Source organism: Chelonia mydas, chromosome 1 (assembly GCF_015237465.2).
Source record: "Chelonia mydas isolate rCheMyd1 chromosome 1, rCheMyd1.pri.v2, whole genome shotgun sequence".
In the NCBI taxonomy this organism is placed as follows: Eukaryota; Metazoa; Chordata; order Testudines; family Cheloniidae; genus Chelonia; species Chelonia mydas.
In genome coordinates this window covers 234736011-234758848 of record NC_057849.1, presented here as the reverse complement: position 1 = coordinate 234758848, position 22838 = coordinate 234736011, and the positions used below count along the sequence as shown (strand labels likewise).

At 39.7% G+C, this 22838-nt stretch overlaps 1 long non-coding RNA gene across 1 annotated transcript in view; it reads left to right on the top strand.

Annotated features, from left to right (window-relative positions):
* The window catches only part of LOC122464397, a 113535-nt gene that overhangs the window by 56796 nt on the left and 33901 nt on the right, over nucleotides 1–22838 (top strand). Inside the window, exon 2 of the long non-coding RNA XR_006288368.1 lies at nucleotides 15450–15538. This is a non-coding gene — a long non-coding RNA (uncharacterized LOC122464397). The remainder of the gene's footprint in view (nucleotides 1–15449; nucleotides 15539–22838) is intronic.

Here is a 22838-nt window from a genome sequence, read left to right as displayed (position 1 = left end):
TTTTATCTGGGGTGAAATTCACCCTGCCATAGAGTGCCAGAATAAGGCTGATGCATGCATAAATTCCACTTAAGACCTACGTTGAGGGCTTAAGTGGAACTTTTGTTGTGCTAGCTCTCTATGCAGAAGAGAATTTTACCCATTATGAGTAGCTGTTTGCTAACCGGTCATGCTAGCAACCACAGATTTGTGTGGAAGTTTGCAAATAGCAAAAATAGGAGCAGTATAAAGTTTAAACTGAACAGCCATTCAAAATTCAATTGAATATCCATGAACATTGTTTCTACAGTTTTCAGCCAACTCTAGTTTGATTTTGCTTATATTTCCTGCTTTATAAATGCAAATACCACAGACTTTTGACACTTCCACTTCTAGTCTTGACCAGTAATGATAAAACGAAAGAGCAAATAGAATTTGCATATGCAACAGTGTGCTTATGTGTTCGAAAATCTGTCCCTATAGCACTAAATGACTGGTGAAACCAAGTGTGGAAGGGAACTGGAAAAAGCAACTTTCACTTTTGTGATAACTTGCTGTTCGGTCCGGAAATAGTATATATACTGTTCATTTGACTAATATAATAGATCGTGCTCTACTTTCCCTGACATGACTGAGATGCATGATTGAATTGAATGTATATTATTTCAGAGATAAATCAACAGAGAATCTGTGTTCTGGGTTACATTGCTCAGGCAAATTAATAGTAATTATAATAGTCATTTACATTCTACGGAAATTCATTTATTCAGATGGATCCCAAAGCACTTTATAGATTAGTAAAAGGAATCATTAAACTGCAGCTACCTTTTGTGGAACACAGCAGCTGTCTAACACTCTACAGCAATGCTACACAGAAATTTGGGGTAAGCAGTGAATATAGTGCTATAGGGACAGATTTTCGAACACATAAGCACACTGTTGCATATGCAAATTCTATTTGCTCTTTTGTTTTATCATTACTGGTCAAGACTAGAAGTGGAAGTGTCAAAAGTCTGTGGTATTTGCATTTATAAAGCAGGAAATATAAGCAAAATCAAACTAGAGTTGGCTGAAAACTGTAGAAATAATGTTCATGGATATTCAATTGAATTTTGAATGGCTGTTCAGTTTAAACTTTATACTGCTCCTATTTTTGCTATTTGCAAACTTCCACACAAATCTGTGGTTGCTAGCATGACCGGTTAGCAAACAGCTACTCATAATGGGTAAAATTCTCTTCTGCATAGAGGGCTAGCACAACAAAAGTTCCACTTAAGCCCTCAACGTAGGTCTTAAGTGGAATTTATGCATGCATCAGCCTTATTCTGGCACTCTATAGCAGGGTGAATTTCACCAACTGGTTAGTCTCTAAGGTGCCACAAGTCCTCCTTTTCTTTTTGCTAATACAGACTAACACGGCTGTTACTCTGAAACCTATCTTATCTCAGTGATTCTCCTACTGCAGTCCATGGACCATCAGTGACCGATGCAGGCCTTTCTTCCAGCCTGCAGATTCTTAGCTAGATCCTCATATGGATGCATGTGAGCACAGCTTATTAAGAGCCTGATCCAAAGTCCATAGAAGTCTATGGAAAGATACCCACTGACTTCACTGGGCTTTGGATCAGCTTCTAAGTTCCTTTAATTTCAAAGAAACTACTTGCAGATGTAAAAGATCACAAGATTTGGCCTTCACTAACAATGTGCAATCTAATACAGCATGTATACATTATATAAACTGTAGCTCAGAAATGTTTTGATTGTAAATAAAGAAGGGGTAGAGGGAGAGTGAAATTATGAGATCTAGGGTTTATATAAATTGTCAATGTGCTTGTCTCAGAAAGCATGGTCCAGATGCCTGGAGCAGCAGAGGAGAATGCTTTTGATGCAACAGCGGTGCCACTATGAAGGGACAGAGGACAGGTGAGTGATGGCCTAGCAGTGAGATCAGGAAAGAGAGCAAAGAATGATAAGGTCCATGAAGAAGGAGAAACAGTAGTTCTGTAGTTCTTTTTCTAAGTTAAGCAATTTGCCCAAGTACTATAGGCAGTACCTAGGAACAGTCAGACAAATTAGAGACCTCTTCTCATGATGTCTGTTGCTATAGGTGCAGCTATGAGAATAGCAAGCGTGCTTACTCAAAACATATACCACATCTCTCCTTTGAAACCCTTTTGATTTTATTATACTTGCATCTAGTTACTAATTTTTCTACTCTGATATCAGTTCTAACAAATCTGAAAGGCTGATGGCATTATCTCACCTGTAATACCTGTGAGTGTTTGTATATAAGTACATTGCCCTTCTGTCAAAATGATCAGTCAACTTTAAGTACCTCTCTGATTTTGGAAGTTAAAATGCTCTGGAGGCTGTAGATGAAAGGTCAGAGTGGGAGCTGGCTGGGAACTCTCAGTTGCTTCTCCAGGGTCCCTTTGTCTTTGGAACACTTACAATGTAGAAGTTACTGCTGGAAATGGCAGTTTTCCTTCAGGAAGTGGCCAAGCAGAAATATCCATGGAGGCTACCTAGACAACTACTGTAGCAAGTTAGCTATTAGTTGACAACTTCCTTATTTTTCATGTCTGAGCTGGGAGTTTTATGTCATTCCTCTTTGGTGGACACAGGACTATAAACTGGTCATCTTTGTCTCTCGGAAGTGAGTAGTTTCTCTGCAGATCTCCTATTCAGAGGCTTCCCCTTATCCTTGAATGGTTGGTTTTGTGTCAGTTTGTATGTTAACCCAGGCAAGTTGATCTATTCCTGAGTGCTGCAAAATGGTAAAAGGTTTCCTCAGTACAGTGCAGGAGGGAGTAAAGGCAATGCTACAAAAGAACACTAAAGGGAGCTTAGGGAAGATGGCAGCACAAGAAGAATAAGATGAAGTATGAATTGGCAGTTTAAGCATACTGAGTACACGCTTACATTCGACAAAATAGTACATCATGGCAATGAGGCAGGTATATAAGTGGTGTGTTATTTAATGGTTATTCAATTTTCTACCCTTTCCTCGCTCCACTCCCCTTTGTAAATTTAACAGGAGTTCTGTAGATGGTCATTACGGAAAGCTGTCTAGATTACCAAACCCGGGGGGTGAAAAGGCTAAGTCTGTTTTCACACACATCTGAATCAGTTTATCCATTCCTGTTTTAATGGTGCCTCAAACTCAGTTGGGTCTGTTAGGCACTACTGTAATATAGATTAATGATAGTACAGTTCCTCCTCCACCTTCACCCTCCCAAAGAGAGGGATTTCAGGTGAGACACTCCAAAGCTTTCCTTTGGCCGTTGTGAGTGTGGTGAGACTATCCACGCTGCTATCTACTTCAGGTACACGCTTTGCTCTAGAAATGGGGGCACTCTCCTTTTACTGCAGCTTGTGAGATTATGCAATTGAAGGAACCATTGTTTTCTGAAGGCTAAAAATCAATGGAAGGCTCCTTAAAAGAAAAGTACAGCCTATTCTCAAACAATGTCAGAGAAAGTCCTCTCTTTGTAGTTTGAGTTGTAGAAGGTCAGAAGTGTCCTACTTAGAAGTTAAAAAAAGAAGAAGAAACTTTAGGCACAGACATAGAAAGGAAAAGTTGAAATACAAATCAAGGTTTAATGGTCCTTCTAGTAGCTGTCTTTTGTTTTTACAGTGTGAGCCATTAAAATGCTGGGCATCCAAGCTCATCCATCTCAAGGTGCCTCCAATAACTATGGTATCTTACTATATTCTTGTGGGATGGCAAATATTGAGTTTTAATGCCATCCATTGTAAACTGTAAGGTGACATTTTCAAAGCTGCCCAAGAGATCTGAGGTACCTAATTTTCCATTACTTATAATGGAAAACAGGCATCCAAACCCCTTGGGCAGCTTTGAAAAGCTCAGCCTAAAGTTTTAGAACACAAAATTTCTATCCATTTAAAGAATCCTTTAAATTAGGAGTAATTCTGGAACATATGGGTTCTACTATTTTCTCCAAAGACTATCTTCTATTTATGCATTTCATAAATAGGGTTGGGTGATACTTTGCATTTTTAGGTTCCAGGGGTTTGTACACAATTTGTTTGCTTTATGGAGGCTTGTCTAGTGCTGTGGTACAGTAAGGAGCAGCAAGAGCAGGATTCTAACAAGGTAACTGGTTAAATAAAGATAACCCAGAAGTGATACAGAACAGTCAGCACTCCTTCTAAATATAGTGAGACACCCAGTGTTAATTCTTTCAAGGTCTGATCCAGTATTCATTGAAGTAAATGAAAGAACTAATATTGACTTGAGTGTGCATTGGACCAGATCCTCTGGGCCCAGATCCTCAAGAGGGGTGTGCGGGTGGGTGTAAATACCTTTGAGGATCTGGGCTTTATTGCCTTCTGGCACAGTTTTTACCCACTGAGTTGCACTTCTGGGATCCAACAAAGAGAAACACTACTTAGTGAAAACCATGCAAAACTAGAGACTGAAAGCTGAGTTTGGACTCAACTGAGAATAGGGTCCCATTGAAGTCTCCCGAAAGGTTAATGAACTTCACTCTATATTCTATATAGGTTGTTATACTTCAGTTATCACTGTAATATCTGAGTACCTTTCAGTAGTATGTTAAACAAAGTGATTACACATCTGTCTCATGATGTTTGTTCTCTCATCCTCTTCCCAGAAGAAGCGTACACAGTGGAGTGTCTTGTTTTGGAAATATATGATGGTTGGTTGGTTGGTTTTAAAATATGTACCTGTTGCTATGTGTATGTTAAAGAAGGCAAGGTCAAAGCAATGTGCCTTGCTCTTGGAGCCAAAGGTGTCGAGGTTTGTGATGACCCTATTTCTTTAGGGAAATCATTCCACAGCCTCAGACTAGCCCCTGAGAAAACTCTCTCAGACAAGCTTTACTCTTACTGTTGAGAACAGTTGATTCCTGGGTTTATGAAGGATTACAGTACAGGAGTCTAAAAAGGCAGCAGTATGTTGCCAAAGAAAACTCATGGTGTTTGGGTTTGAACAGGCTCCAATTTCTATCCTCAACAATTCATCGGGATCCTAATTTAATGTTGATTATTGCTTTAGATTACTGAGCTGGGAGTACAAAATGTTTAATACACTGTATTTAAATAATTTTTCACAAAGTAAACTTTTGATTTTGCCTCACTGTATCCCTGTCAATTTAAATTCATGTTTTAATTTTTATATCAGATAATAGTTCATTTCATTGTTTCTAAAAAAGCACTAACCTGAAAGCTTCCCAGAAATCTAACATCTCTTAATAGTCTTTGCAAGTAGAATTGCTTACTGCAATTTAAATATTCAAAGGGCTTTATTTTAAAGTTAATATTGTTTATAGGAAGCAAATGCAAATAAGTGGTTAAACCTTTTGGTATTAGGTCATTAAAAATCCATTCTTGACTTCCTGCCCACAACTACATCTTTTTTCAGACCTGTCACCCATTTCATTTAAGCACTTAGCTCTTTCCTAATGAATGAATTGGCATTTCATATTACCTTATTATCCTATAAAGCAAAATGCATACTCAATAACATTAACGGTAATTTCTCATAAAGACACATTATTGATCTGGGTGCTACCTGTAAGCATTGAAAATTGCATCCTGCACACAGAGCCTTTCACATCTGGGCCTGAAGAATTAAAGAAAAATTAAATTTGACAGCAGTAAATTCACAGGCACAATCTAGGCACCAATTTATATGCAAAATGAAATGCTTTATGAAAATTTCCTCTATTTTCTCACGGAGATTTGGGAAAAAGATTTCACTAGATGCTTCTTTCTCTAATATCCCTCTACTTAAATATTATACTGCAGTCACTGCAGACTCCCTTTGATGTATAAATAATCAAGTTAAATTATGTGCAGCAAGGAGACTAGTGCTCTGCCATTCTTATTTTACAAAGTAATTTCTACCCTAGAGGGTCAAATTTCCCTGACAAATTCTTAATTACTATGTTGCAACAGAAGCAGAATCTATTTGTGCATAAATCCTGGGCATTCCCATGTGGTAAGTAACTAATATTACCAACCATTTCACTTGGCCTGTTCACTGAACTCCATAATTAGATAATACTTTTGATGATGGTACATTTGAAGTCTTAATCCATTTAATTTTTTATGAGATTTTTTTTATTTTAATAGGGATATGTTAGTGACCGCTGCCTATTTAAAAATCATTAAAATTCTGTCCACAGCAGTAATAAAGATTAAAGATTACTAATATGGCATTCATAACCTTGCTGGTTTTCTAGAAATCCGGGGCTTAAGGTAAATGTTAAAGGTCATTTAATATGTTAGTCACTAATTATAATCCTGGGTAGTAGGTTCCTTTTCTAATTATCGAGGTATAAAAGTTCTATTGTTTGGGTCTATACTTCTGATTTTTCTATTTGGTTTTTTGTGTGGATGAGTAATCCTGGAATTAAGCTTCTGACCATTGATGAAAGTAGGTAATGCACAATGATTAACTGGATAAAAGCATACGTTTGAAAGCTGCAGAATATCTCACCTTGAAGTTACTTACAAAAGATACAACATCCCTTTTCTAGTAGAAATAAAGCAGAAAGGTCATTGCAAAGATTAACACCTTTTTATTTTAGTATCAAACATTGACAAATAAGATAAAGGCCTCCAGAGCATGTTGAGAAGAAAGCAGGAGCAACTAGAGACAAAAAGGGGAGTTGGGAGAATTTAAAAAGAGCAATCATCTCCCCGAATTCAGGAAAGCACTTAAACGTATGCTTAACTGGATAAGGATGGATTTAAGCATGTGCGTAAATGTTTTCCTGAAATGGGGCTTAGCTCTGCAGTAAACTACTCCTCAGAGATTCAAACAAACCTGACCTGCTTACGTTCATACAAAAACTTGGTCTTTCCCTTCTGCTCACCTGTTATCTTCCTGCCCAGTGGCAGGTCACCTGTGATTGACAAAAAGCCCTAGGTAGTTTTGCCTGTGAGGTACATTTTATTATCTATATGATTTCTCTTCCGGTACCACCCAAATGCCCAATCAGGGGCTCATTGTCTATACAACCACATAGGCATCGTCCCTGCTCCACAGAGTTTTCGTACTGAGGCCCCAGTGCAGGAAAGCACTTAAACCTATTCAGGACTGCACTTACCATTTCGTACGTCCCATTGACTTAAATGGGATGCTTTCCTTAATCGGGGTTTACGGCTCTGATCCTGCAACTGGCTTTGTCTGGGAAGGTCATTGTGCCTGCTGGGAGTCCCACTGAAATCAATGGAGGCACCAATGATCAGCCTGCATATTGCAGGACAGGGGCCTGAGACTAGGTGCCTTAAGGGAGTGCACTAAACAATAGGAGGAAAAGAGTAAGGGAAGACAAAAATAACAGCAATTGGAACCTGAAAGGTATCTAGCCACTTAACTCCCACTAAAATCAATGGGAGTTGGGCTCTGAAGTAACTTTGAGGCTCTGGGCCCAGGTGTCTTAACCCGAGTACGCAAAAAATGGAGATAAAGATAATAATGCCAGAATTTTCACTATCTGAACATGGCAATATTCAGCTCACTTCAGCATAGGGGCACTGTGATATTGATTTAGTTAATTCTCATAAAGCATTTTGATGATAACACAGAACATAAGAACGGCCATACTGGGTCAAACCAATTGTCCATCTAGCCCAGTATCTTCTCTTCTGACAGTGGCCAATGTCAGATGCTTCAGAGGGAATGAACAAAACAGGGCAATTATCACATGATCCATCCCCTGTCATCCACTCCCAGTTTCTGGCCGTTAGAGGCTTAGGACACCCAGAGCATGGGGTTGCATCCCTGATCATCTCGGCTACTAGCCATTGACGGACCTATGAACCTATCTAATTCTTTTTTGAACCCAGTTATATTTTTTCTCTTTAGAGCATCCCCTGGCAATGAGTTCCACAGGTTGACTGTGCACTTTGTGAAGACATACTTCCTTTTGTTTGTTTTAAACATTCTGCCTATAAATTTCATTGGGTGACCCCTGATTCTTGTGTTATGTGAAGGAGTAAACAACACTTTCTCCACACCATTTACGACTTTATAGACCTCTATCAGATCCTCATTTAGTTGTCTCTTTCCCAAGCTGAAAAGTCCCAGTCTTTTTAATCTCTCCTCATATGGAAGCTGTTCCATACCCCTAATCATTTTTGTTGTCCTTTTCCAGTTCTAATATATCTTTTTTTTTCTTTGAGATGGGGAGACCAGAACTGCATGCAGCATTCAAGGTGTGGCATACCATGGCTTCACATAGTGGCGTTATGATATTTTCTCTCTTACTATCTATCCCTTTCCTAATGGTTCCTAACATTCTGTTAGCTTTTTTGACTGTTGCTACACATTGAGCAGATATTTTCAACTGATTACTTACACACACACACACACATACACTCTCACAAAGGATATTTCTAAACTGTTGTATTAATTTAGATGGAATATACAGGCCCAAATAATCAAAGGTGTTGACAGGACCATGTCACTGTCCAACATTAAACAGTTTTAAAGAGGGTTTGTTGTTTGGTTTACAGATACCTCCACCTCCTCATTACCCTAGCAAATACACCATTAAAAATCCTTTCGACCTTTTAGATACAGAAAAGAAGGGAAAAAACAATTAAAGGATTAGCAATGTAAAGTATTAAATAAGGCTTTCATTTTAACAACATGTTGGGACACAATCAGAAAGGCTAAGGCACAAAATATTTTACACCTAGCAAGGGACAGAAAAGGTAATAATAAGAGGTTCTTTAAATACATTAGGAGCAAGAGAAAAATAAAGGGAAGTGTAGGTCTTCTATTTAGCAGGGAAGGAGAGCTAATAACTGATGTCATCACAAAGCTGAGCTGTTTAATGCCTATTTTCCTTCAGTCTTTATTAAAAAGGTTAATGGTGACCAGATACTCAACACAATAAATATTATCAACGAGGGGGAAGGAATGCAGGCAAAAGTAACTATCTGAAGCTATACTGGAAATGTTAGCAATTATTTTGGAGAACTCCTGGAGGAGGGATGAGGATCCGGAAGACTGGAGAAGGGCAAGCATAGTACCTATCTTTAAAAAAGGAACCAAAGAGTACCTGGGGAATTCTAGACAGTCAGCCTAGCTTTGATACCTGGAAAGATACTGGAACAAATTATTAAATAATCAGTATGTAAGCACCTAGAGGATAATAGGGTTATAAGGATCAGATAGCGTGGAATTGTCAAGAACTAATCATGACAAACCAACCTAATTTCCTTCTTTGACAGGGTTACTGGCCTACTGGACAGGTGGGAAGCAGTAGTCAGAATATATCTTGACTTTAGTAAGGCTTTTAACATAGTGCCACATGGTATTCTCAAAAATAAATGAGGGAAGTGTGGTCTAGATGAAATTACTATAAGGCAGGTGCCCAACTGGATGAAAGACCGTACTCAAAGAGTGGTTATCAATGGTTCACTGTCAATCTGGGTGAGACATATCTAGTGGAGACTCACAGGGGTCAGTCCTGGGTCCAATATTCAGTATATCTCATTAATTACTTGAATAATGGAGTAGAGAATATCCTTATAAAATTTGCAAATGACAAAAGCTGGGAGCGGTTGCAAGCACTTTGGAGGATTAGAATTCAAAACAACCTTGACAAATTGGAGAACTGGTCTGAAATGAACAAGATTAGATTCAATAAAAAATAAGTGCAAAGTACTTCACTTCGGAAGGAAAAATCAAGTGCACAACTACAAAATGGGGAATAACTGGTTAGGAGGGCTGAGAAGGACCACAATGTGATGCAGTTGCACAAAAGGCTGATCTAATTCTGGATTGTTAGACATGGTAGGTAACTGTCCCACTCTGTTTGGGAGTATTGTTGCCTCAGCTGGAGTACTGTGTCCAATTCTCGGCACCACGTTTTAGAAAAGATTGGAGAGAGTTCAGAGGAAAGCAACCAAATGATAAGAGGTTTAGAAAACTTGACCCCTGAGGAAAGGTTAAAAAAACTGGACATGTTTAGTCTTGAGAAAAGAACACTGAGTGGGGATCTGCTACCAGTCTTCAAATATATTAAGTGCTTTTATGAAGAGGACTGTGATCAATTGTTCTCCATGTCCACTGAAGGTAGAACAAGAAGTAATGGCTGTAATCTGCAGCAAGAAAGATTTAGATTAGATATTAGGAAAATCTTTCTAATTTAAAGAGTAGTTTTATATCATAGAATCATAGAATCATAGAATATCAGGGTTGGAAGGGACCTCAGGAGGTCATCTAGTCCAACCCCCTGCTCAAAGCAGGACCAATCCCCAATCAAATCATCAGCCTATCTGGAATAGGCTTCCAACAAAAGTTGTGGAATCTCCATCACTGGAAGTTTTAAAGAATAAGTTAGACGAACACGGGTCAGGGATCATCTACGGATACTTGGTCCTGTCTCAGTGCACAGGGCTTGGCTAAATGACCTCTTGAGGTCCCTTCCAGCCCTATATTTCTGTGGCCCCATGATCCCATATTCCCTTTTCCTTTAGCTAGAGAGAGTTTTTAGATGCACCTGCCCCTTCCCCCTCCTTGTTTCACAGTCTCTTAGATGGTATCAAAGATGGTAATTTAAAGGCCTTTTGAGGAAAAGGGAAGAAGTTAGTTGAGTTGGGCTGGAACTGTTGTTATTGTGTTGTTGTTAAAGTCCGATCCTGTTTCCCAGGAGCCAAAACAAGACAAAAATACAAAAAAGGGAGGGGAAAAGAATAGCAAAGATGGAAAATATATCTTCTGTGTCTGGTGTTGACTCTCACTTGCAACCTCACTGTTGTAAAAACACAGACACAGCAATTGTTTTCCCAGCTACTCTGAGACCTGGGAAACTTGTACCAGAACTGGGCTATTTAGGGTATTGTTTTTAACTGCCTCTTTCTGGTCACAGGCATACAGCAGTGTTGCAAAATATGCAGTCTTGGCTGTCTAAACCAGATTCTTACTAGACAAAAGGAAAAAGGAGAGATAGGAAAGAGAAGAACTAAGGTTGGAAAGGAAAAGGACTCATGTCTCCTACAATGGAGGTGGAGTAGAAAGCCCACCATGATGCCAGCTGGGGATGCCCACTCTCCTTACACTGGGTGTACTCCCGCAAGGCCTTCCCAAGAATCACATCCTTTCTCAGCCAAAGCAACATAAAGGAGCAATAGTGTAATTAAGAATTTGGATCATAAAGTCATGCTGCTGTGCTCGCTGTTTAGACCCTAAAGAATCAAGGCTTGCCAAGATTTACATGCTTCCTCATATCTTCCATTATTGTAGAAGATGGAGGAAGAGAGAGCTTAAATTAAATGTTTTTTATCATCACTTGATGGTTCACCTCGTGGCCCCACAGGTGTAAATAGGAGCCTGGAGTTCATGAGACTGGGGAAGAAACACTACACTAAATAATGATGAAGCACTGTGGAGATTTTCAGTGCTCTCAGAATCTTCTATCCACTTCCACTTGTGGGTGGACCAGAGGTTGTGGATTGGCTTGCAATATGACCTTCTTCAGTGCAATGGCATTGCTTAATGACCTCCATAGAAACCGTTTTATATTGCCCAACAAACATATGTGCAATATTTCTGTGACTTATTCCTGAATATTTCTATATTTCTGAGTTTATGTACCAAAACATGTACTTGAATTTGGGCAGAGGTTGAGTGTGTAGCCTTGTGAAATTCTACCCACCAAGTAACCTGAGGCAAGGAATGTTTCTGATGAGCTAAAAACTAACAGTAGATTTTACACTATTGGCATCTCCTTGGGAAGAATGAGAGAGCAGGTTTAGTGCCTGGACTGATGAATTTTCATAACAGTTTTGCATGTTTGGCAGGAATTAAGGAGATAACACATAAGTATGCTATTTTTTCCATGACTTTCTTCCCACAACCAGCCTCTTTAAATACCTTAAGGAGAGTCAGAGGGTAGACCCCTTTAAAATATTCAGAATGCTGCTTTAATCGAGGAAATAGGTTCTCACCACACACACAACTTTCTGTCCCCTATTTTCAATATTTCTTTTTCCAGCCAATAATGTGATGTGGGGAACATGATAATCTACTTTAAGTAAGTGGCATTCTCACCTTGCTCTAACACAGCACAGTACACATAGACTAGATATAGTCCCCTCTCTCTGGGGCTTTTGTTATTATTATCTTAAATAAAAATAAGTTTCCTAGCAGAGTTTGCTCCTAAGTTTGGATGTTTCTAGGTACTTTAGTGTACCTTATGGCTAATAGGACATATTTGATCTAGTTGCCAGCATGAGCCAGCAAAATCTGTTCTGTATCTTGGTACAAGATCTTGGAAAATAACACCTTGTTACATCTTCCTATACTTTTCCCTGCTTCCTGTCCTGGCAAAATTGTCATAGAAGTTTACTCACCCAGGCACAAAACCTACTTGGCCACTCGTGGTAGTTAAACATGGGTCTTGAAATTGATGGGGTTGCATTGGTATAACTGAATAGAAAATGTCCCACAGCCTTCAGGTTTACTTCAAGTAAACAGTGATACATGCTAGGAACTATCAAAATATAAAACATGTCTTTGTCATGTGCATTCCTGTCACATGAGAACAGTCATAGCATGGAAAGGAATAAATATTTGTAACCAAATAATCATGTTAAGAGGAGGCATGGTAATGAGCACCACCATGAGGAAAAGTGGACAGATTTCAAGGGGGCGGGGGATTAGAGATTGGGATGCATGGTAAACTATAGAGATGAGCCTGAACCAAACCCCTTGACACTCCTACACTTGAGGTATTTGAAATCTAGGTCTAGATTTCACCATATTACTTTTAGTAAAACTAGCTTTAAAATGGGGATGGAAACCTTGTAATGAAAAAAAAAATCCTGGTTTTGGATTTGAAATTTTGAAATGGTCAATGTAAAGCTTTTAAAAATTGATAGACTCAGAATGGTCAAAACCCTGGAAAAATTTAGTTGAACATTTGGCCTCCCCCTCCCTTTGAATTATGATATGCCAAAAAAATTGACCAGCCGTACTTTTTAGTACATCTTCCTCTGTGAAATTGTTTTCTCTTATAAATTTCCTCTTCAGTGACCATGTGTGTATGTATATATTGCACTTCCAAACACTCTGTGGGGCTAAATTATGCCATTAATTGCCAGAGCCAAACCTGGAAGATGGAGAAAACACTGGAGCCAGGCATACACTGGTTACCAGATCCATCCTGCTGGTGCAGAACAGAGTGGCTAGGAACAGTTCGGGGTTGCTTGAACATAATAACTATGTGAGGCTCCTCGCAAATGCAGTAATGTGTTCCTCTCGCCAGCATGTGTACTCTTCCCCACACTTTATGTGCTAGCTAAGGTTGTGAGCCCCTTTCCCTTCAGACTGTGGACCAATGGCAGGCACAAGAGTCTTCCAATTACCATTCTTGTGTTCTCGGTAGGTATCCTGTCCTACTGCAGTGCAGGTACAGTATAGGAAGTCAGTGAGAAGTGCCTCCTTACCACAAAGAGCAGGATTTGGCTTATATAGTTTATATCCAGATTGGAACATGTAAAGAGTGAAGTTCAGTATATGAACATTTCTAGTTTTTATAAAAAATTGAAAATTGTTGCACATTTAAAGAAACAGTTGCCCTAGAAAGGTAGTAAATACAAAGTGCATTCTATTGCATGTTTATCACAAAAATGAGGAATGCCAATTGGCATAGACTCCTACTAAATGTAGTCTACTCTTCTGCCAGGGGATCTATCCTTTGTGTACTAGGACCCATCTTCAAATTGTATTTAAACAGTTAATTTGGGGTCTGATATAATGTTAAAATTCCTATTGACTTCAACAGGAATAGCATCTGGTCCCTATTCCACATCCAAAATTTTTGACATCCACGTATGAGACTATGACTTGTCAAGTCCTCTGTTTCTCTCTGCACATCCATTTAGGAAGATAAGATTTGCCATACTGGCATAGTGGTTCAGACCCATGCTCTGTCTTCAACAGTGGCCAGTGCCAGAGTTCAAACAGGAAGGTACAAGATACCAATAATAGGTAAATGTGTGTAATTGTTCACCATGAAGGTCTCAGCATAATCCCAATGAGCTATAGATTGATTTAAACCCTGAAGCATGAGATTTTTATCCCTTCCACAATGTGTTGTTTGCATTTAGGGTTGTAATTCTGGATATTCTTATAATCCATATAAACATCCATTCTGTTTCAGAATCTTACTAGGTATTGGCCTCAGTGACATCCTGTGGCAATGAGTTCCACAGTCTAATTAGGCACCAAGGGGGGGAAAGTATTTCCTTTAATCGGTTTTGAATGTACCACTCTTTAATTTCTGGTTTCAGAGTTGCAGCCATGTTAGTCTGTATCCGCAAAAAGAAAAGGAGTACTTGTGGCACCTTAGAGACTAATAAATTTATTTGAGTATAAGCTTTCGTGAGCTAAAGCTTATGCTCAAATAAATTTGTTAGTCTCTGAGGTGCCACAAGTACCCCTTTTCTTTAATTTTCCTAACTGTCCCCTTTTTTCTTGTTTTATGAGAAAGGGAGAACAGAAGCTCCTGACTTACCTTCGCTAAACCATTAATTTTATATACATATCACCTTTTAAAAAAAACTGTTTTAAACATTTTTGAAATACAATCATTTTGAAAACCTTAATTAAAACTTTGAAAAATATACAAAACCTCCAAATGATCATTTATAATTGTTTCAGCACTAACAGTGTACCTGGAGAGCAGGAGCTCCTCTAATCGCAGATCCAATTCCAACTTCTTCAGGTCTCAAATGCTTTCTATAGAGCTAACTTGGGACTTTAGACATAGCCCTATTCCAGGGATGTTGCATAACCTGCACTTTCTCAGCAATAGCCTTGGGAGGCATTGTGACTCAGACACACCCTCTGGGGTCATAATCCCTCCTCTGCTTCCTCATTGCTCTGGGGTGAGTGTAGTTACTGGCCACTGGCCTATACCAGCAGCAAATTGCAATGCCCTCAGCATTATCTCAACTACACTGGCCAGTGCATGTGGGGATGAGGAGAGGAGCTATACTATGCATAGGGGAATAAATGGGATGATAGCCCCTATCTACTCCTACATGCCTAGACAGGAGGTCTGCCTCAGTTTTCCATCCATAAAATAGGGATGAAATTACTTGTTTTGCTGCAGTGTCATGAGGGTTAATTTAGTGTTCATAATACCTTTTGGATACAAAGTGCTAAGTATTATTCATATGCAAAGAACTGAAAAGTGTATGTGTATGTTTAAGTAAGAGTCACCCTTTCACTTTTGATTTGTGTTTATTTTTACATCTGGAGCAAATCAGTAAATATATTTGAGAGAGAAAACACCTGATGGGATATTGTGCTGCATGGGGAAAAAAACAGTTACCTTAGGTATAAGCAGATGTTAAAGAATTAAGGATGATTTTAAATAACAGAGGGACCTTTCTGCTTGGAAATACCAATATACCTACACATACTTTTTTTTTTTTATTGCTGTCTTCTCTTTCAGCTAACCTTTGAGTGAGAGAAACTTCTGCTGATGTCAAATGACCACGAGGACATTAACAACTGATTTTGGTGCCTGTCGGGTGCCGTTGGGTATGTCTCCCCATTACCAAGCTGGCTTTCCTCACTACTGCCACTGACCTTGCAAACAGCTCCGACAAAGGTCGGAATGGATTCATTGATCAGCTAGGCCAAGCATATGACAGTCTGTGCCTTAATTGAATCCCAAAAGGGGGCAGACTGGGTTTTTATTACAGAGGCCAGACGATAGCACTCATTAAAAGCTCCACAGACTGTGTAGTTTACTAATTAGTTTATTATACAGACACCTTGACGATGGGCAAAGTTGTCATTTTGCCCTTTATCGCACAGGGGATGTTGTTAAAAGTTTAATCAGCTAACACTGACCAACTCAGCTTGGCAGGCTGTGGATGGTCATTACTGAGGTCACCCCTGCTGTAGCAATTCTGACAGGGTCACAGCATGCACCTCCAATAAAAAAAGCGTTACGTAAGGTAAGAGTGCACCTGAAAGGGAACCAGGAAAAGAGATGTGCTCAGCAGGGAGTAGAAAACAGATGGACTGTTAGGACAAGTGAATCCTGTTACAGTTTCTCTTTACCTACATTGTTTAACATATGCTTTTTGGAAATATGGGGAGCACTGAGCTATTTCTGTGATATGTTCATTAGACCTCAAGATAGCCTGAACCAATTGGAGTATTGTCAGACACTGAATACTGCAGGGTAGGAGGAAGCAGGGGTGATTTTGCTACTCCAGCAATACTTAACCACCCAAATGATGGGAGGGTTCATCTGCAATATTTATGGGAATTTGCAGTAGAAAAACACCGGAAGAGAGCATTGTAAGCTTGCCTCTCAAGCTACTCCAATTCTCTCCTTCTCTCCCCCACGTTACAGGCAGTTCCCCTAATGTTTTATGAATGTCTTCAGTTGTGGCAATAAGTTATAATTTTGGGAAGTATTTTTTTTTAATCAAGAGGTTGTTATTAATTATTTGTGTTACCACAGCACTTGTAAGTCCCAGCTGAGTGCAAAGACACCTTGTGTTAGGTTCTGTATAAATGTATTGTAAGAGGCAGCCCCTCTCCCAAAGAGCAGACAGTGTGAATAGACAAGACAGACAGAGTGACAGGGGAAACAGAGGGGAAGTGACGTGCCCACAGTCACCCAGCAGGTCAGTGGTAGGGCTGGGAATAGAGCCCAGTTCTGTTGACCTGCAGTTCAGTGCTCTAGCCACTAAACTACGCTCTCTCTCTCTCTCTTTTTTTTTTCCTCACAAAACAGGGAAATCTCCAGGTAAAATCCCATCCAAATTCCTGAGCAGCAACTTGAAAGAAACAAAGTACAGACAACCTCAATGGGGAAACTGTCTGAGTTTATCTCCAAGCCCCAGGGTTTACAGGGATAGGATACTTTTATTATTATTTATATTGTTGTATCACCTAGATGTCCTAACTAAGGTCAGGATCCAATTATACAAATACTAGAACTCGTGGTGTACAAATACACAGTAAGAATCTAGTTCCCACTCCAGTTTGGAGCTGCAGACCATTCTACAGAAACACCCAGTCAACGTGGAAGTGTTTAATAAAGTTGGTTAGTTTTTTACCTTAGTAACAGGTCTTGGTATATTAATTCATGGTTCGAAGTGATCTAGGACACAACAAGCTGAATATAACTGTAGCCTGGTATTGCCAGCAAAGCACTGTCTGTATTCTCTGTCTGTACACTAGCTTAGGGGCTCTCATTTCATATATCATTTACAATTCGAGGCAATAGTTCCACAACATCAGTACATATTCTTAATACAAAGAGAAAAAAGAAAAAGAATTGCTATGCCGTGTACGTTTCTCTTTGGGAGCTAGATAAATGTGTAAGCTGCACTATCTTAGATGCCCCTCTGAATTTAGTCCTTTGGGTCTGTACATATACAGTGGATGGAATTCGAGTCCTGCGTGGGACTTTTTTTTTTTTTTTTAAAATCCTGCTCCTGTCCCGCCCTGCAATATCCACTCCCACCCGATCCCACATTGTTTCTTTCATTTTTATCCCACTCCCACCCACAAAAACCTTTGGTCCCGCAAATCCTGCAAGACAGATTCCCCCATGCTACAAAAATAAAATAAAATAAAATAAAAATGGTTGGTTAAAATATTATATATATATATATATATATATATATATATATATATATATATATATAAATGGAATTCAGACACAAATTTTACCACTAAAAGAATAAAACGAATCTTGCTTAAACCATGTAAAAAATACTTTAACTCCCATTATAATAGCTATCAAATATCTTTCTATCCCTTTCTTAAATTTAAGTATTAAAACCCTTATTTAAAAAAAAAAGAAACTTGCTTTACTTTGCTGACATTCTGTTTATGACAAATTGACTAAATCTTCATGTTTTCCCGCAAATTACCACAGTCTTTTTTTTTTCCCACCGAGTTCTGCCCACAACAAAGTACATTTTACCGGCTCCTGCTATTATGGCAGTGGGTCCGGTGGGACCCGCAAGATCCCAGACCCCTTGTAGGGCTCTAGATGGAATACTGACACAATTGAAGTGAATGGGAATTTTGGCACAACTGTTTAGGACAGGAATAGAGGAAGAATATCGGGCCAGACCCTCAGCTTGTACTAATCAGTGTAGCTCCACTGACTTTAATTTCCACCATCTGAGAATCTGATCCAAGCATTTGAAACTGCAGAGTGAATTTAGACAGGAAGGATGTATTACACACACAGGAATCTGGCCAGGGCACGTCGGAACACCTGGGCTAACAACGGGTCTTGCATTACTAATATTAAATCAGCTCACACCATCCTTTATTATCCTCATTCTATGCATGGGGAAACTGAGGCACCAAGTGATGTAGCTTACCCAGAGTCACAGTAAATTGATGGCAGAGCAGGGAGAGAACTTAGGAGTCCTGACTTCCATTCCTGCAGTTTAGATGTCAATGTTACAGTATCTGCAGTGCTACAAAACAAACCGACAATAGGACCCAAGCACCACAAGACTAACACAAAATGGAAATACCAGTCACTGAAATGAAAATCAGGGTTCGGGTTAGGGTTAACCTCCACCCCACAAACCCTAGCCCCAAGAAATAAGACAAATGACTCACTGTGAACAAAGCATGCCCTAGAAACTCTCTATACAGTAGCCACTGTTTCAGACAAATACCCCCACTCCCTGATAGAGTCAAATGCTGTGATATGATGACTATCACATTGTGTGGTATTTTCATAATGCCATCCCCAAGCCAAATACCATAGCAAGTAATCTTCCTCCTATTCAAGTAAGTTGAGATGCTCCCATGGACTGCAGTGGTGTACGATCCCAATCCTTTGCTGCAACCAAGGAGCACGTAGTGCAGTTCAAAGGGCATGAGGGAGGGGGTGGATGATGAGATCCATTCTGGTCATAGTTTTAATAGTTGAAGATAATAACAATATACTGCCGTATAGGGAGTACCCACCACTCTGAGATCTAGATCCCAGATCCTGCCCAGGCACAAAGAGAAAATTTGGGCTTCAATCCCACAAGAGTTCCATGTGGATGGACCCATTGTCTCCATATTGCAGAATCAGGGCTTTGGTTGCTGCCCACAGAAACCAGAAAAGATTGAGCATTTCATTAACTGGTCATTCCTAATCAGCTCAGCAATATGTCTACAAATGAATAAACAACTTAAGTGAAGCTCTGTTGTAAAAATGAAAGCAATTGGGTACCACTCTGAATACTGGCAGACATCAGAGTTCCCTTTTAACTCTGGAGTCATTCAACTGTTGTTGGAGTGTTACATAAAAGCTTTTAATTTACTGAGTACCTTTTTGTGAGTCGAGGGGATTGTTTGTGACTAATGAAGAGCAGAGAACATTTTAATAATAGAGACAACTGGCTTTGATATTGATATTGTCTCTAAAAAAAGTCTGTTTTGAAGTCTTTGAGATTAGGAAGCCCCCTTTGTATTTTATCCAACCATGTTAATAAAATTGCCTCGGCTACATAATGCTCTCTGCAAAACAGAAGTAATTTTCCCCCTCTTCTCCCCCCCACCCCCAACTTAGTTCCCTGTGCTATCCTTTGGATTTTTTTTAAACACTAGTCATTATTCTGTACATCAACATTTATAAATTTTCATTAAGTAGCTTTGAGGAATAATCTTCAAATGAAAACCCAAGTGCAATGTTTTGTTTCTTCCAAGACACTGAGCATATTCACATCTTTATATTTGTCTGCAGTTTTGCATTTCACAGACATCTTCTAGTTTTTTGGGTTATGTGTCTGGACTCCTCCCATATTTCTAAAATCCTTGGGGGTCTATTAAAGCATCAAAAAGACAGATGGCCCAGTAAAGATATTTTCAGGGCTAAGTACCTTCTGATATCACAACCTAGACTAGGTGATCTGGTTAAAATTTGCAGGGATCTGCCCCTATGGCTCATTTTGCAGAATCTGAGCCTAAAGAAGTATGCACCCACTGTTTCAAAGGGCTAAGGGGCACTGTGTTAATGGAGTGGTATTTTCAGATAATAAGCTATAAAACTGAGGTCATCCTAGCCACTTGTCGTTATTAATGATCACATTACAATCTTCCAGAATAAGGGTAGAGATCCCAGTATCCCAGCCAAATTCCAATTTAGGTAATTACATTCTAAATTCTCCGTAAATTGTACCTCCTTAAATTCTCTCTGCAGTCCCAGTTGGATTGTATTCCTTTCCTCTTCCCGCAATCAATTGCTACGTAGTGTTTCAAGTCTTTAACTATCTGCCATGTTCCTCTTCAGAGATGGTTGCATTTCAGTGGGGTGAAAGCTGAGTGATAATAAAAAAATCAGAAAATGCTCATTTGACTAACTTGAAATATTATGCAGGAATATATACATTTTGTCAACATTTTCAATGAAAAATTATCAAAATAGGTTCAAAACATTGTGTTTTGACATGACATGGTAGTCAAAATATTTTCACTTTTTATGATGTTATAAATGAATGATAAATTATAGTATAATAACAAAAAGTTGAGTTGATACAGTTTAAACAAAATGCTTTTGACCTTAGGCAAACTACATGGTTTCAACCTTATCAAAATGAAATGATTCAATAAGATCAAAACAAAATGTCATTTCAGTTTTTCTGAAACAAAATTTTTCAACTTCTTTCCATAGGAAATTTTGAAATTTCATCTTTTTGTTCCAATTCAGGATGGAAAGAAAAATTAAGTTCTGGAATTCCCCATAGAATGGGAGTTCCAGGCTCTGACCATCTCTAGTGTGTATAGCTATTCCTATACTGTAGTCATTTGTGTAATCCATCTGTCAGATTGATCATGGCAACAAAAAGGGTTGGGTGCAATATACATAGTATTTTTCTTGGTAAAAACCAAATCAGTTCAACCCCTCACCCCCCAAAACCTGAGAAAACTAAACACATCATCTCTGAGTCATCTTAACAAACAGAACATCCCCACTTGCAGGAACTCCAAGACTCTGCACAAGACAAATTTTCATTAGGGGAAAGGGAACATAACCAAACTTGGGAAAACACAGCAACAGAACATATATGCAAATGAAAAGTAAAATACTCTCCCCCTTCCTATAACTTTGGCAGTAGTCCATCTAACTGTCTTCCCCCCTGCTGGCGAGAACATCCCATAGATTATGATCCCTTAGCCATGCCTCCTCAGCTATCCACCAAATCCCATTGATGGTTTAGGACAAGCAGTAGCTTTTCAGATCAGTCTCCAGGGATCTGCTTGCCTAGTCCCACCTGGAGGTACCACAATCTAACCCATCTTATTGATTCAGCTTTATTAAGGCACTAGCTAGGCAAGGCCTGTCCAGAGTCTTTTCAGCTCTACTGCTGTCTTCTGTATCATATCTCACTGCCTTTCACAACAAAGTTCTCATGGAAGGAGAGCCAAGAGCCCTTAGAATCTTGAGCAGAGTCCTGACTACTTAGAAACAAACTCTTTGCCATTCTTCCCCCCAGAATCCAAACCCATGTACATTTATGGTGACTTCCCAAGTGTCACTCAATGAATTGTGGGTAGGTAGGCTATGCAAACTAAGCTCAATATGGTAGGGCTTTTTCCTTTTAACCAATAGACAGGGTAGAGAACTCTTGCATTTTTGGAGCTGCTGGCCATAAGTCTTACATTTGAAAGCAGCTTTGGCTGGTTGGGTTTGAAATGTTTCATATAAACATGAGATGGTATTATATCATCTATTTAAGTTGATGTGGAGGTAGGTACAGTTGAGAAGAAGTTCACCTCTGTTTTGTTCTTAAATTCTACGTTACTGCATTTGATTCTTTCTCAGAAAATCTATTACCAGGTCAAAGTGAAAATTACCTCTGTGAACAGAGGCCTGGTCTACACTAAAAAGTTATATGGCATAACTACATCAGTCAGAAGTATGAACAAACCACACCCCTGCCCGACGTAGCTATGCCAACATCCACACCAGTGTAGAACACTTGTGCTGAGCTAACGTCACTGCTCAGAGAGGTGGTGGTCTGTAGTGTAAACATACCCAGAGTAAGACTGGTGCTTTAATTCCTCAAAAGTGGATCATCCATTAGGATAGAGTGGGTGCAATTCACATGAATAATGATTGAAATGAGAAAAGTATTTCTAGTAATTAGTGAAAGCAATATAAAAGGGAGGGTGTAACTTATGCCCTGATTTAGGCCTCAGTTCAGCAAAGTACTTAAGCACATGCATATCTTTACGCACGGGTCATCCCTTTGTCCTCAGTGGGAAATATCACATGCTTAAAGTTAAGCCATGCTTAAGTACCTTGCTGAACTGAGGCCATAGCATATCACAGTTAATGAAACAATTTAATACAACAGAAACAATATTTTTAGGGCTGTCAATTAATTGCTGTTAATGCCTGCGATTAACTGAAAGCAAAATTAATGTATTAATCGCATTCCTGTGGGTGTGATGGGAGGCATCCATGGCAGGGGGCTGAAGCCTCAGACAGCAGCTCTGTGGGTGGCGGAGAGCTGAAGCAGCCCCAGCCCACAGCTCTGGAACTGGCAGAGGGGCTGGAGGAGCCCCAGCCTGCAGCTTCCTGGGCTGCAGGGGTGGGGGCTAGAGTCAGAGGTGGATTAGGATTTTGGGGGTCCCTGGGCCAGAGCAAGTGGGGGGCCTCTCCCTGCCCCTTCCACCTGCAGTCCCCCCTGACCCCTATGGCACTCCTGCTAGGGAGCAGAGTTGGGATGCGAGGGCTTGCCCCACTCTGCCTGCCCAGCACTCCTGCAAGGGAGTGGAGTCGGGGTATGGGGGCTTCCCCCCTCCCCAGCAGGAGCACCGGGTGGGTGGAGCAGGTCAGAGCGTAGGGGTG